At 44.3% G+C, this 16,256-nt stretch overlaps 1 protein-coding gene across 1 annotated transcript in view; it reads right to left on the bottom strand.

Annotated features, from left to right (window-relative positions):
• ERC2 (ELKS/RAB6-interacting/CAST family member 2) overlaps nucleotides 1–16,256 on the bottom strand; it is an 899,314-nt gene that overhangs the window by 859,458 nt on the left and 23,600 nt on the right. The window lies entirely within an intron of this gene.

Raw genomic sequence — 16,256 nt, 5'->3', positions numbered from 1 at the left:
CGGGGCCGGGCGGGGGCCGGCGGCCGAGGGGGCGGCACCCGCCGCAGTCTCCAGACGCGCGCTCGCGCCTCGCTGCCGGGCGCTGCGCCGCTGGAGCCCCCACCCGGCCGGCCGGCGCGCTCGCTCGCACGCGCCCTCGCGCCCTCGCGCCCTCCTCGCTCCCTCGCTCGCCGCTCGCCCAGGCCCTGACTCACATTCCCAGCATTCCCGAGGAGCCGCTGCGGGGGGGCCGGGGCCGGGCGCTCGGCGGGGGGCAGCAGAGAGCGCCCCAGGTCGGACGGGCAGCGCCTCCTCCTGGCTGGTTGCCTGCCGACGCGAAGCGACTGGCCCCGGGACGTCCTTGTCCCTGGGGACCGCAAACCCCCACTTCTCCAAGGGTGGCTTTTTAGGGTGACAGAGGAGCGGGCAGGAGTGGCACTTCTCTTTCAAGTTAAGCTTTTAGAGGTGGGGGCGGGACTCCCCGGATCCCGACACCCTCCTGTCAGCTCAGTATTCGTTAGGCAGGTAGAATGGATTTCAAAAGATATAGATATATATATTGGCTTTCTTGTTCCTCCAAGGAGGAGAGAATGGAAGATGAAAGGTGGAACTAGTGAAAAAGGTTGTATTCATCATATCCACTGGGTGCCTCTTTCTGGCCCCTGCGATTGTCCCATTTATGCAAGAAAATTATGTCTGAATTTATTCTCTCTCACACACACCTCTCCAGGTAGTGCGGAGGAAGGTTTGGACAAGTTTTTCTTTGGAAAAACGCTTCCACTCAACAAGTCAGAAGTGCCAGCTGCTGCCACTTCACTTTGGGAGGAAACTGGGAAATGTCGTGGGCACCTCCAGCCTTGGGCTCTCGCCCTGAGTGACCGGTAGAAGAGCCGCGATAGCTTTTCTGCCCTGATTGAGTCCGTGTCCAGTGCTCACAATCAAAGGTCTCCTCCTGGGGAGCTCAAATAAACGGAGCAAATCTAGCCACGGGGCGCAGGCAGAGTGAGCTCGGGTGTGGAATTAGTCCACTGAGTAGGGGCCCCCTCCTGCTTTCCTCTCCTGGTGGGAATGAATTCAAGTAGTAAATGGTTCCTGCTTAGGAAATTGGACTCTGAAAGACAAAAATACCTGCCTATTCCTGCCTAAGTGCCCATTGCTTTTGTTTGTTTTTGTTGTTGTTTATTTTAACACCTTCCTTTTACATCTCTGGTGTTCAGATTAGTGGTCCCAGAGGTCTCTGCACTTTTAACCCATCACCAGGAAATCAGCATTTGTTCTCCTGATGTGGACACTTCTGAAGGAAACCGCAGCTGCACCTGCTGTGTTTTCATTCCCCACATAAATCCTTGACAGCCTCAGGGCCTCAGGCTGCACAGAGGGCCTTGTTGGGAATCCTTTGACAATCCCTAAAACCCCCTGCCTTTTGAAATGTGAGCCACATTCTTGAGGGTGACTGTGTCTGTTCTGTGCCAGCGCTTGTACTTCCTCAGCCACTCTCACAAGAACTCCCTGAAGATGCTTCCCAGTCTTCAGAAAAGTCAGGTGACTTAGCCACAGTGACTCCGTTAATGCTCAGGGCTCACTGTTGGCCACCTACCCTCTTAGCCTTTGAACTGAGGTCTGGATAGGAGTCCTTGGATTTGAGCGGGACAACTGACTATAGGGAGACTGACAGTTCTCCATACCTTTGTTTCATATCCAGTCCTTGACCCAGGAAATGTTAAGGGTAAGTCACTAAATAGAAAGCTCCTTTATTTGGTATAACAACAAATGGATATTTGGGGAAAGTGAAGTCATTTTATTCATCTCAAAGGCAGAGTGACAGAGAGGGACGGAATTTGGAAATAGGGAGAGAAACCTTCATCTACTCGTTTACTCCCTAGTTGGTTGCAACAGCCAGGGCTGGGCCTAGACAAAGCCAGAAGACTAGAACTCCATTCAGGTCTTCCACAGGCATGTCAGGGGTCCAAGTCCTTGAGCCACCCCCCACTGCTTTTCCAGGGACATTAGCAGGAAGTTGGATCAAAAGTCAATGGCCAGAACTTGAACCAGTGCCCCTATACAGGACGCTGGCACCACAAGCAGCAGCTTGCTTGCTGGAACATTAGCCCTGAACTAAAAGATTTTAGAGTGCCTCCCAACCAAACATGCTCAGACTTTTATGTTGAAATGTGCAAATACGTGCATATGTATACTTGTACATGCACACCTTTCAAAACGCTAACAAGTAGCCATTGTGAGAGCTTAACTCTCAGGGAAGAAACATACTCACAAGACATGCTGCATTATATAAAAATGAAAGTGGAGACTAGAAATACTTCATGGAAAAATTGGAAAATGCATAGGTTTGATAGACAATATATAAACACTTGATGGGTTCATCAAATAGATACATCAACACATCAAGTGTTTGATTTGAGGCATCAGGAAGAGATTTAAAAAATAGCTCTGTACATACATTTGAGGTCAAACCTCAGCTACATGAGAAATACAGCATATGTGAATCATCACAGTTGGTGGTTAGAGTCATGGTATGCTTAGTTGAGCCAGACATAAGAGTATACATGGGAGCCCAGCGGCGTGGCCTAGCGGCTAAAGTCCTCGCCTTGAATGCCCCAGGATCCCATATGGGCACTGGTTCTAATCCCGGCAGCTCCACTTCCCATCCAGCTCCCTGCTTGTGGCCTGGGAAAGCAGTTGAGGACGGCCCAATGCACTGGGACACTGCACCCGCGTGGGAGACCCGGAAGAGGTTCCAGGTTCCCGGCTTCGGATCGGCCCATTGCAGCTCACTTTGGGAGTGAATCATCGGACAGAAGATCTTCCTCTCTGTCTCTCCTCCTCTGTGTATATCTGGCTGTAATAAAATGAATAAATGTTTAAAAAAAAAAAAGAGTATACATGGGAGGCCTGGCATAGTAGCCTAGTGGCTGAAATCCTTACCTTGCACACACCAGGATCTCATATGGGCTCCAGTTCATGTCCCGGCTGCTCCACTTCCCATCCAGCTCCCTACTTGTGGCCTGGGAAAGCAGTCGAGGACGGCCCAAAGCCTTAGGACCCCGCACCCACACGGGAGACCCAGAAGAAGCTCCTGGCTCCTGGCTTCGGATTGGCTCAGCTCTGGCTATTGTAGCCACTTGAGGCGTGAACCAGAGGATCGAAGATCTTCCTCTCTGTCTCTCCTCCTCTCTGTATATCTGACTTTCCAACATAAATAAATAAATCTTTTTTTAAAAAAATCCATGGGAAGAATCCCAAAACATCTCATAGGTATGTGTTCTTCATAGGCATGAGATCGCTTGTACACGTCTCTTAATGAGACAGAGTTTTTAAATAAAGATTTATTTTATTTATTTGAAAGGCAGAGTGACAAAGATGAAAGGATAGCGAGAAAGATGTGTTCCATCTCCTGGTTCACTCCTCAGATGGTCAGAGTCTGGTCAGTTCGAAGCCAAGAGCCAGGAACTACATCCAGGTTCACTGTGTGGATGGAAGAAGCCCAAGCATTTGGTTCCTCTTCCACTGTTTCTCCAGGCACATCAGCAGGGAGCTGAATATGAAGCGGGGTTCCCAGGATTCAAATTAGAGCTAGGGTATTGGTGTGGTTATATGTTGAAAGCAGAGCTTAACTCTTGGAGACATAACACTTTCCACTGTGAGGTACATTTTTAGCTTGAGAGAAATGTCACTGGGCTGCCCTTACTTTAAAAAAAAAGTCTATGGGCCCAATGCAGTAGTCTAGCAGCTAAAGTCCTCGCCTTGCATGCACTGGGATTTCATATGTCTCAAGTGGCAACTTAACTACTGTGCCACATGCCCACTCCCAAGGAAGAATTTTATTTTTTAAAAGCTTTGTGTTTATTTGAAAGGGAGAGAGAAAGAGAGAGAGAGAGAGAGAGAGAGATCTTGCATTTTGTGGCTTTGCTTCCCAAATGGTCGTAATACCTGGGGCTGGGCCAGGCTGAAGTTAGTAACCAGGAACTCCATAGCCTTCCACTCAGGTAACAAGAAACCAAGTACTTGGGGCATTGTTAGCTGCCTCCCAGGCACATTAGCAGGGAGTTTATTCTGAAATGGAACAGCCAGAACAACCAGCACTCCTGAGGGATGTGGGGGGTTCCCAAACAGCAGCGTAACCAACTGAGCTCCAGTGCCTGCCCACAAGCCAACGTCTTTTAGTTTTCCTTTCAAGTGGCAAAAAAGTGTAAATTTAATCATTGTGCATCTTTAGACAAGTTACTTAAAGACTTAATTTCCTTTTCTATAAAATAGAAATAGTTCAGTTTCTTTTCAACATGGCTATGATGAGAATAAAATAAAATTGAGTAAAGTCCTCGGATCATTCAAGCAACATTGACTTTTGTACCCATAATGAAGAAAGAGTAATAATGTACCTAACAACTTCAGGCGTTTTAAATTAATCAGTGAAGCTCCTTGCTAAAGGGCCAGCATTTGAAAAAAACAAAACACTAGCCTTGGATACAAAACTTTAAGGGGCACAAAAAATCTTAATTATTATGATGTATTTATTTTAATAGAATGTTTGGTTAAGAAATTTTAATATTTAATGGGATACTTTTCAAAAAGAAATTAGTGGGGCCTCCATTATGGTAAAGTGAGTAAAGCTGCCACATGAGGCCCTGGTATCCCGTACTGGCACCTCCTTCACTTTCCATCCATCTCCCTGTTAATGGCCTTGGAAAAGCAGCATAAACTGGCCCAAATGCTTGGCCCCTGCCATCCACATGGGCGACCCAAATGAAACTCCTAGATCCTGACTTTGGCCTAGCCCAGTGTTGGCCAGTGTTTCCCCCCTTTCATCAATGTCTGTCATGCTCTATCTCGCTCTGTCTTTGTAACTCAGACTTTACAAACTTTAAAAAAAAAGAGAGAGATTTGTTTACTCCTTTGAAAAACAGAGATAGTAAGACAGAAAGATCTTCTATCATTTGCTTCACTCTCCAAATGGTAGCAACAGCCAGGTCTGGGCCAAGCCAAGGCCAGGAGCTAGGAATTCCATCCTGGTCTCTCATGGGTGTCAGGGGCTCAAGTATATAGATGATCTTCTGCTACCTTCCCAGGTGCATTAGCAGGAAGCTGGGTCAGAGGTTGTGTAGCCAGGATTCAAACAGGAATTTCAATATGGGATGCCAGTGTCACAAGTGGTTACATCACAATGCTAGCTTTTCTTTTTTTAATTTATTAATTTGAGAGACAAACATAGAAAGAGACAGACAGGCTGGTTCATGCCTCAGTTGCCCACAATGACCAGGAGTAGGCCAAGACTAAACAAAGACAGGACCTCAGATCTGTCACATGAGTGGTAGAAACCCCGGTACTTGAAGCATGACCACTGCCTCTCAGGGTCTGCATTAGCGGAAGCTGGAGTCAGAAGCCAGGGCCAGGAACAGGACCTAGCTGCTCTGTTGCAGGATGTGTGCAACCTAACTGGGGCCTTACCACTAGTAGAATGCTGACTTCCATGAGCTTGTTTTGGTAAACAAGGTTTTATTGGAACTTTTGAGAAATAAAGGAAATAATAAGAGGGGTAGGGAAAGACTGGAGTTTCCAGTGTATGAATTTTATAAATCTGGTGTTCCAACAAAGATTTTTATACTTGTGGTCTTTTAACCAACAGGCAGATTCCTGGTGCTAGCGCTCCAGTGTTGCTGAGAATGTCTGTATTCTTTTCCTATATTTACAGCTGGAATCTCTCTGGGTGGGAGAAAAATACCTGCCCAATTCTTGTTATGCAGAAAAGGGCAATGAGCTATCTAGAAATGTTGCTTGGTACCCAAACGGGTATGTTTAACCCCAAGGAAACCACAGACCTAAGGTCTGTAAGATACTGATTTAATCTGTATATTTAAAAAGTAAATGAGATAAATGTATGAATAAACACTCTGAATACTTGATAAATATAAGTTCTTTTTTTTTTAGAAATAGAAGCTCTGTTAATAAAATTTAAAGAGTAGGAATCCGCAGTTGTACTGCAAAGATAGAAGTGATGGGCCCATTAGTCAGCCTGCCTCAGGACAGGGGCCAGTGCCAGATAAGGGTAGATGGTGCATGGACCCAGAAAACAGGATCAGATGCTGGTTTTCCTTGTAAGCACTAGATGTATAGTTTTCCCTCTCCAAGAGTGACTCAGACTACTGAATGTTCTAGCACTAAGCAATTGTTATAGACAGTAGAAGGCTTTATAACTTATGTTGCCAAAAATTTATCCATTTCTAGAAACAGATTTTGGATCAGTTTCTGAGAAGTAGTTCTTTTCTAAACAATAGCCTTAACTACACAATTAAATGAAAGGAAACTCATTTGTTTGGAGGAGAATAATGGAAGAAAACAAGTTATTTTAAATGATAAAAATATGTACCACACTGGCAACAGCTTTAGAATGATTGCTCCTGGATTTGATTAATGAGATACATTATCAGCTGAACAAACAAAGAGCTATCCGTTTAGGACATTTTTTTTTACCTAACCTTTTAATAAAAATCTTAACTTTTCTTTCAGCTTACAAAAATAGGAGGAATGTGTTCCAGGAAAAAGTAAAAACATCTGTCCTCTAAGATTACTGACCATTTTTAACAGCCTAGTGTATACTTCCTTGGATTTTTTAAACATGGATATGGAAGAAGAACACACAGAGAGAAAGAAAGAGAGCTCCCATACCCTAATTCACTCTCCCGATGCCCACAACAGCCAGGCAGGGCCAGATCAAAGCAGGGAGATTGGAACTCATTCTGAGTCTTGTGGGTGACGGGAACCAATGACAAGAGCCATCTTTATTTCCCAGGCTCTGCATTAGCAGAAAGTTGGAGTCAGGAGTTGGAGCTGGATATCAAATCCGGGCTCTCTTGTTCTAGGATGGGAACATCTCAAGTGCCATCTTAAGCTCGTGGCCAAATGCTCTCGGAAAATGTACATGCACTTTTTTTTTCCTTTACATGTTTATTTTATTTTTATGAAAGGCAGTTACACAGAGAGGAGAGGCAGAGAGAGATCTTTCATCCATTGATTCACTCCCCAAATGACCACAACGGCCGGAGCTGTGCCAGTCCAAAGCCAGAAGCCTGGAGCTTCTTGCAGGTCTCCCACGTAGATGCAGGGGCCCAGGGACTTGGGCCATCCTCCGCTGCCTTTCCAGGCCATTAGCAGAATCAGAAGTGGAGCCACCTGGCAGGGAACCAACAGCCATAAGCAATGCTGGGGCCACTGGCGGAGTGTACAAGTCCTTTCAACTGGATCCAAATAGAGGTTTTGCCTGTCAGTATTCCTTATCTTCTTCTAGCCTTAGAACCTGCCCTTCTGGCTTCACAAGTTGTCACATCCCTTCTCCTCTCTGACCGTAACAATAGCCCCAAGGATAGACACATGTCCCCACCCAGCAAGGCTCACCAGAATCCTTCCTAGGGATTTCTCAGCTACTAGAGCTCTGTCCTTCCTCTAGTGACGGAGGTCAAGGAATATGATCAGAGAGCTGCCAGCATCCATGACTCCGTACTCATGGAAAAGCTGCAAACAGTGAGAAATAGAGAAGAGGCAGAAAGTCTTGTCCCTAAGAGCCTTCACAACCCTTATTTCATTGCTGAGGACCCTAAAGCTTCCTGTCACCTCCAAAGTTCTTTCATATATCTCTTCTTCAATTCTCTGGGGTACTCCAGTACCATCGCAGCTCTCACAACTACACTAGAGCCATAGTGAGTCCACTTCTCACTCAAGCTGTTTCTCAGATTGTCCATCACCTTGCAATCAAGCAACAAGGCCTAACACACAGACTCTACCACGATTTGCTTTTCCTCTGTTAAAAGCTCCCTGTATTTCATGGATAATTTGCATGTGAGTGCACGTCACCTACTTCCCTTAATGATTGAATACTAGTCCATGATGTGGATGAAAATGATGAACTTTTCTTAGAGCCAGCAATACAAGGTTTTAAAAGTGCTAAATACAGAAAATTAAATTCAGCTTGAAGAGCTGCTGCCACACTAGCAGAGATGATTGTTATGTAAATGAGAGGCCAGCATTGATGAAGTTCAAGTAGCACTTATTTCCCAATTACCCAGGCAGTACTCATCAAATCTTGCAAGAGTAATTTTCAGGATTCATTATCATATCCCCAGAGCACATGACTAGGCCTTTTATATCACCAGCTTCCCTTCCACACACAGAGAGGTAACTTTGGACCCATCCACATCTTTGCGGATTTGGGGGGAAGATTTATTTATTTGCTTGAAAGGTAGTGTGACAGAGAGGGAGAGATAGATAGGAAAGTTTCTGTGGTTCACTCCCTAAATGACCACCAACAGTGAATTCTGGACCAGGCTGAAACTAGGAGCCAGAAACTCCATCAGGGTCTCCCACATCAGTGTCAGGGCCCCAGATATTTTTGGGCCACCTTCTGCTACCTTCACAAGGGAGCTGGATCAGAAGTGGAGTTGGAAAGATTAGAACTGGCACTCACGTGGGATGCCAGAGTCACAGGCAGCCATTTCGTCTGCTTTGACACAACATTGATTCCTCATCTGTCTTTGGAAGGATCTTTCAATGTGTTTGGATGTTGAGTAAAGTGGAGAGGAAGCTACATCATACATGTTGCTACTAGAACCATAGGCATAATGGGTACCAAGTTCAAATCTGCCTCAAGATCTGATACCCAATGTTTTCACCATGCAGATATTAAAACATGGCACAGCTATTATAATGAAAGATTAGACTTGGGCTTCATGGTCACTACTGAGTGGGGTCAAGTTCTAGTTCCTCTCCTAATTAGCTATATGATCTTGGATGATTTACTTAACACCTCTAGGCCTGCTTCCTCATTAGAAACCAAAAAGAGAGATGATAGTAGTACTTGCCCTCAAGATATTATAAGAGGATTAAAGAAGAAATAATTACAACAGAAAGTTGCTATAACTGTGCTGAGCCCATATTAAATGCTCAATAAATCAACTTCTTCATAATATACAGCAAATTCAGTTTTCAGGGCTATGTTCTTCTTTCATTTTCCAGGCTTCTCAACTGCCAATGTGACTTTCAGAAACTGTTCTTTCTAAAGTTTCAGGAACACGCACAAAGTGCTGGGTGCTAGCCAGGAAACATTTGGAAAGCTAAACACTCCTAAAAATAAGGAAAGGATGCCTGACTTTTTAAATGTTGAGTTTCACTTTTAGAGTAAAAATTACACTGTTAGTAAAGACCAATATTTCATACTTTGTATGACCTTGTTCCACAATGGAGCTTATTGGAGCATGAGGTATGTCAGATGTTGTTTTGATAGGCATATGCCCTTCTCAGGAGACGTTGAACATACGGTACACATCTAGAGGTTTCCTAGCCAGTATTTCAGGGTTGAAATGGGAACATGGATTCCACAATAGACTACAACCACAGCCCTCAGGCTCACCCCTAGATGATGTTCTACAAAGACAAAACAGGTACAGTAAGGAAAGTGTTCTAGCTCCTTAGACAAGTACAGTAAGTTAAAATTCCAAGGCCCTTCTCCTACTGACGTTGAGGCCTCAGGAAATCAGGCTAATTATTCCTGGAAAATCCACCAGGGGACTGCAACCTGGCTTTGGATCTGGTTTACCACCTTCCAAGAAATGAGCTCCTTCTTTTATTCTCCCTGGCTCAGTAACCTCTTGCCCCTCTACTTGGCTAGCTGACTTCTACTCACCCTTCAGCCTAGTCTCGGGTACTGTTTCCAGAAGCTTGTGCTGAGCACTCTGCAATGTGTCCAATGCTATCATATCTCACTGCTCACCGCATTTCTCTTTCACAGCTCTTATGGAGACCATACAGGAATGACTGTTGAACTAATAGACTCATGCTGGTCCCAGTGCCAGGTCCACTGGATCTGGCAGAATTCAAGAACAAATAGCTGGAGAATTTGAGAACAAGTCTGTCTTAATCAACTCATTTTTAGTATGAGCATTGCAAATTTAACAAGAAGTCAATTTTCTTATTTTTTTAAAAGATTTATTTATTTTTATTACAAAGAGAGGAGGAGAGATAAAGAGGAAGATCTTCCATCTGATGATTCACTCCCCAAGTGAGTGCAACGGCCGGTGCTGTGCTGATCCGAAGCCAGGAGCCAGGAACTTCCTCCAGGTCTCCCACATGGGTGCAGGCTGTCTTTGACTGCTTTCCCAGGCCACAAGCAGGGAGCTGGATGGGAAGCGGAGGTGCTGGAATTAGAACCGGCACCCATATGGGATCCCGTTGTGTTCAAGGCGAGGACTTTAGCTGCTAGGCCATGCCGCCGGGCCCAAGAAGTCAATTTTCTAAGGAGCTTTTCTTATGAGCATCATAATAATGTCTTTATTTCCTGTATTTGATGTCATTTCACCTACATTTCATGAAATTAATTGGCTATCATGTTCAGGAAAGAAAGTGATAATTATTATAATTATCACTTATTGGATATGTAACTGCCTAGACCCACAAAGGAATTGAAAGAGATGAAGGTAAAAGGGGCTTGATGGGGTTGGCATGGAAGCATAGAATCCTGAGTTTCCCCACTAACATGCTGGCATCCCATATGGGCACCGGTTCTAGTCCAGACTGTTCCACTTCCAATCCCTGGTTGTGGCCTGGGAGAGCAGCAGATGCTGGCTCAAATCCTTGGGTCCCTGTACTCATGCAGGAGAAGCTCCTGGGTCCTGGGTACAGACTGACCCAGCTCCAGGTGTTGCAGCCATTTGGGGAGTAAACCAGAGGATGGAAGATCCTCTCTGTCTCTCCTCTCTTTGTAACTCTTCCTTCACAATAAAGATAAATAATTTTTTAAAGGAGGAGGAGAGAGGTTAAGAACTGTACCTTGTCTGTCTACATAGTCGTCCCTGAGAGTAAGAATTCCAGGCAGAGGCTAGAGTGTACCAAAGGCCTGCTGGAGATGCAGCTTGCCTTCCTGTAGACCCAAAAGGAGTTCCAGGTTCCTGACTTTGGTTTGTTCTTGCTCTGGCTAGTGTAGGAGTAAACTAGAGAATGAAAGATATCTTTCTCTCTCCTTCTTTTCCTCCCTGTCTTTTTCCCTCCCTTCTCTCTCCCCATTTCCTCTCCCTCTCCTTTATGTCTCTGTCATTCTACCTTTCAAATAAACAGATAAATATTTTTAAAAAGAAAAATATTTACATAAAATCAATTTAATAATGGACTGTACTCACAAAACCACCTCATTTTTTAATATAAAAGAGGAAAAAAAAGAGTCAAATATTTCGTCTGCTTTGCCAAAAAGCAAAACCCTTCTTACTTGGAAAAGGAAATACTCACACCATAAGGAGTCATTCCTTAATTGCTTCTAATTGGAATAAATGCCCACTGTGTCCTGGGTCTCGGGGAACATGACTAACACTTGCCTCACCTCAGGATGACTGCAAATGATGTGTGGGCGCAGGTGTGAAAATGGTGGATATCATCTCAGCACTACCACCCCCTCTGACCTGATGGCTGAAATCAGGCTCCCATTAATATCAGGGTGCCTGGAGGCCCTTTACACATACACATACACAGAGAGAGGCATATTCATAGTTGCACCTAGCACTTCACATGCATCAATATTAACGAAAGCTGAAACAAGTGTTTTAGTCCAGCAAGGTAAGCCACTGTTTGCAACACTGGCATCCCATGTCAGAGCACCCACTCAAAGTCCAACTGTTCTGTTTCTGTTCTAGCTTCTGGATCCAAGGCCCAACTACTCTATTTCTGATCTTGCTAATGTGCCTGGGAAGGCAGTAGAGGATAGCCCAACTGCTTGGGCCCTTTCCACTCACATGGGAGACATGGACAGAGCTCCAGATTCCTGGCTTTAACCTGAATCAACCCCGGCAGTTGTGGCCGTTAGCAGATGGAAGCTCTTTCCCTTCCCCCTGTCACTCTACCTTTCAAATAAATAAATACTAAGATAATCGTAAAAACAACAATAGCAAGAGCTGCTATTTGTTGAGCGTCTACTACCTATCAGACACTAAGTGCTCTATAGATTTGTATCTCACTGTATCTTCAGAGCAACCCTCTGAAACAGCCACTATCTAGTCAATTTCTAAGAGAAAAACCATGCTTAGAGACCTGAGGCAACTTGCCCAAGCCCACACAGCTGCTAAACTCAGATTCTCACTGGGTCCTCTGCATCCGAAATCCAAGCTCTTGACCAACTGCTAGACGGCTGAGCCTCCCACTATCTGACACATTCGAGGCACCTCCAAAATACCCACTCCAGCTTTCAAACAAGCCAGCTGTCTCTTCAGAAGGTGCTGCCCACATAGCCATGGGATAGAAATTTGTACCAACCTACTCAGAGTGGGCTGTGATTGGGTGTTCCAATTTTAATTGTCAACAGCAGCGCCCAAGTAGTCCTGGCCATTCAATCCATTTTGTTGGAGAAAAGACAGCTGGCAGTTGGTCAAAACAAATTCTGCAGAAAGCATAAAGGCAGGGAATGGGGAGCAGATGCAAGCTCTGCTGGTGATATAGGTTAAAGTACACACTTCTTCCACGAGACCAGCTTCGAAAACTAAAATGACAAACAAACCTCAGCTTTTGAATAGTGGAAACTTTATCCAGGTTATCAGCAATAACTGCAATATATTTAATATGCTTTTCAGTATTGATGTGAGGGTGCTTCAGAAAAGTTTATGGAAAGCTATGCATACATTCCAAAATTCTTGTGCATCCAAATAAACTTGTCTATTCATTCCATTTCCCGCAAACTTCTTCCTTGCCTCAATTAATTTGAAAAAGTACATAATTGAAAGTAACCCTATTTGTAGAGTTACTCAAAGAGGCGGAAGTGCTTCCATGTCATAAGTAAGCCAGAGGGGACACTGGGAATTCTTGTTGGTCTCTGCCTTTAAGACTTGCCTTTTGACCTGAGAGAAGTAATTGTACCACAGAGAGTTCATTAGAGGAAGCAGAAAACAGAATGGCTGACCCTTTCACATTGGCGGTCCACATGAGAAGATCCAAAAGTAAACAGATCTTCTTCTGTTACTGGATTTCATCATGCTCTGAAACTGTTTCCAGTTCACAACACATCCTTGTAGCATTGACAAGCCCACTGTAGATTGACATTAAACAGTGCAGGTCCTTTAATGAATTTCATCCTCCTGACAATCATCCGAGAAACTGAGTACTGGGTTTATCCCCAACTAACAAATAGCGAAACTGGAGCTCAGGACTTCCCTAGTGTATATGGTTGGAACTAGAATGTTTGACCTCTAGACTCTTCTACAAATGCATACTTAATCATGCTGGTACACAGATTGACTTAGGGTTCCTATCCTGAAACTCCTTTTAGAAGTATATGTGTCATAAGCCATAAATAAATGAAAGTTACATATGAAAACCATGGAGTCCCAGACAGCAAAGACTCAACACAGAAGAACTGAGTTGGATATGGATGATTCCCATAATAACAGGTTAATGGTAACTAAAATTCTGAGATGTGAAATTTGCAATTCCCAAGATGCAGAACTATATTCTTTTAAGTAATTTTCCCCAATCGAGCTGTTTTTTGACTCAACAGAACATCATGATACCTCCTAGGGAAAGGAAAAAACATTTCTAAAGGGGAATTCACAAGTGGGTATTGGGACATGGTGGCTTAGACTGCTGCTTGGGAGGCCTGCATCCCATATAAGAGTAACCTTTCAAGTTCCAGCTATTTCATTTCTGACAATTCCCTGATAACATACCTGAAAAGGCAAAGGATGGTGACCCAGGTACTGTGGACCGCTGTCCAACCTGTGGGAGAGCTGGATGGGGCTCCATGCACCTGCTTTTAGCTGATCCAACCTTGGTTACTGTGGGCACTTGGGGAGTGAACCAGTGCATGGAAGATCTCTCTCTCTCTCTCTCTTTTTCTCTCTCTCTGTGTATCTCCTTTTCAAACAAATAAGAAAGTAATTTAAAGTCTGAACCTTATAAGTAAGTTATAGGGAGGAGCATGGTGGCACAGTGAGTTAAGCTGTCACATGTAACTCCAACATCTCACATAGGTGCCTGTTAGAGTCCCACTTCCTTCCAAACTCTTTGATAATATGCCAGCAAAAGCAGAATGCAAGTGACCCAAGTTCCAAGGTCCCTGTCATCTACATGGAAAACCTGAATGGAGTTCCAGGAGTTCCAGGTTCCTGGTCCCATCCCAGCTGTTGGGGGCTATTTGGGGAAGATCTCTCCCAATCCCATAACTCTGCCTTTCAAATTCATAAATAAGTCCTTTTGAAATGCATTGTTTTAAGATGTCCATATTAAAATAAAAATCAAGCAGATTATGTTAAAGAACATCTGATTTTTTTTTTTTTGCATTTCCTGTCATTATTTGAATATATGGCATTATGGAGCGGTTCAACAGACTCTCTGGTTTTCAAGCAAGAGTACATCTTTTAAAATTTTATTCATTTTTATTTACAGAAAGGCAGATTTACAGAAAGAAAGATCTTTCATCTGCTGGTTCACCCCTCAAATGATTGCAATGGTCAGAGTAAGCCAATCCAGGAACTTCTTTGGGGTCTCCCTCATGGGTGCAGGGTCCCAAGGCTTTGGGCCATCTTCCACTGCTTTCCCAGGCCATAAACAGAGAGCTGGATGGGAAATGGAACAACCAATCCAGCTCCCATATGGGATCCAAGGAGGTGGATCTTAGAGGTGAAGGATTAGCTAATCGACCATTGTGCCAAGCCCAGCAAGAGAACTTCGAAACCTCAGCTTCCTCATCAGCAAAATAGGTACAGTGTACTACTTCTGCGCTATATGAATGCAATTATATAAAGCATTTAACACATTTCTTGTTACTTCAATGAAAGATAGCTAGTGGAATATCATAGTAACATAAAGATATTACTGATAATAAACAGGAAAGACACTATAAGAAGCAAACTTTTCTATATTTAAATTATGACTTTTTGGTCTTTGCTGCACTAGTAACATTTCCCATTGATGGGTATTTTATTGGTGATTTTTTCCTAAAGGCTTAGATTCATAACTGCTTGGTGGAGAGGGTTGTGGAGTTGCTACAAAGGAATGGTTGCTTCTGCTTGATAAACAGAAAGCCAGAATAGCATCAACAGTGAAGCAGAAAGATAGGATTTATTAGCTCTTTTCCAATTGCAAAATGAGCCCGGGGAATCAAATACACTGGGTAGGAGATGCCAGCTTTTCTTCCTTCTAGAAAATTATACTGGAGCATCCACCAAATGGCCTTCAAGTACTCCTGAGCGATGGCCTTTCTTGTTTAAGGTGAGGAATGGAAATAACAGGCAGATTCAGGAGCACCCCGACTTTCTCAGAACCCCTACTGTACAGTCAGAGCTGGCTGGATCCATGCCACTGAAAACATCCTGGCTCTCCAGGGCTTTCTGAAACCCATTGGGAAGCCAGACAGAAAAGCCCTCCAGGCCCACACAGATGCACTGTCGGTGGTGACTCATCTGTAGTCACACATAAGCCTCATAGTTTAAGTAGGCTTGAGATTCCGTTTTCACATCCATTATCTCTGTGTGCTGGGGCAAGTTCCTGGCCCCTTTGAGCCTTGGTTTCCTATTCTATCAAAATTGGGGCTAATAACAGAAAACCAACATTTCCAAAAGTAAATACACATAGATATAAAAACACATATATTAATATGAAAGGCAGAAGGAGAGAAGGAGAACTCACTCCCATCTAATGGTTCTCTCCCCAAAAATGCATGTAACAGCTGGGGCTGCAGAGGTGATGCCAGGAGGTGGGAAATCAAGCCAAGTCTTCTACATGGTTCCAGGGACCCAATCACTTATGCCATCAAGCTGCCTCCCAATGTCTATATTTAACATTAGGCTATTTAGACTGAAGACTAAACAACATTGAGAAGGAAAAGAACAGAGTGGCTCAGGAATGAGCAGCTCCAACCTTGCTCAACAGATTGAAGATGGTAGTGGACACTGTGATAAGCCATCCATAAACCCCCCACCCACCCAACCACTACCACCACTTTCAATACCAAGCTCCTGATCCCACAGCCTCTGCTGGCAAGGATGACTGACAGTACTAGCTGATCCCTCTCTGGGAATTCACTTTGCTCAAAGCCTAGCCTCAGGGTATATGGCAGTCCTTGGGGCAGTGCCATCCAATGACAGGTCTACTTTTTTGGGGGAAGGAAGGAGGGGAGGGAACAAGGAAAGAAGGAAAAGAAAAAGGTCTTGGATCCCTGCTTGTGGCCTGGAAAAGCAGTCGAGGACGGCCCAAAGTCTTGGGACCCTGTACCTGTGTGGGAGACCTGGAGGAGGTTCCTG

The sequence above is a fragment of the Ochotona princeps genome, chromosome 21 (genome assembly GCF_030435755.1).
Source record: "Ochotona princeps isolate mOchPri1 chromosome 21, mOchPri1.hap1, whole genome shotgun sequence".
Taxonomy (NCBI): domain Eukaryota; kingdom Metazoa; phylum Chordata; class Mammalia; order Lagomorpha; family Ochotonidae; genus Ochotona; species Ochotona princeps.
This window is presented reverse-complemented; position numbering and strand designations above follow the sequence as displayed.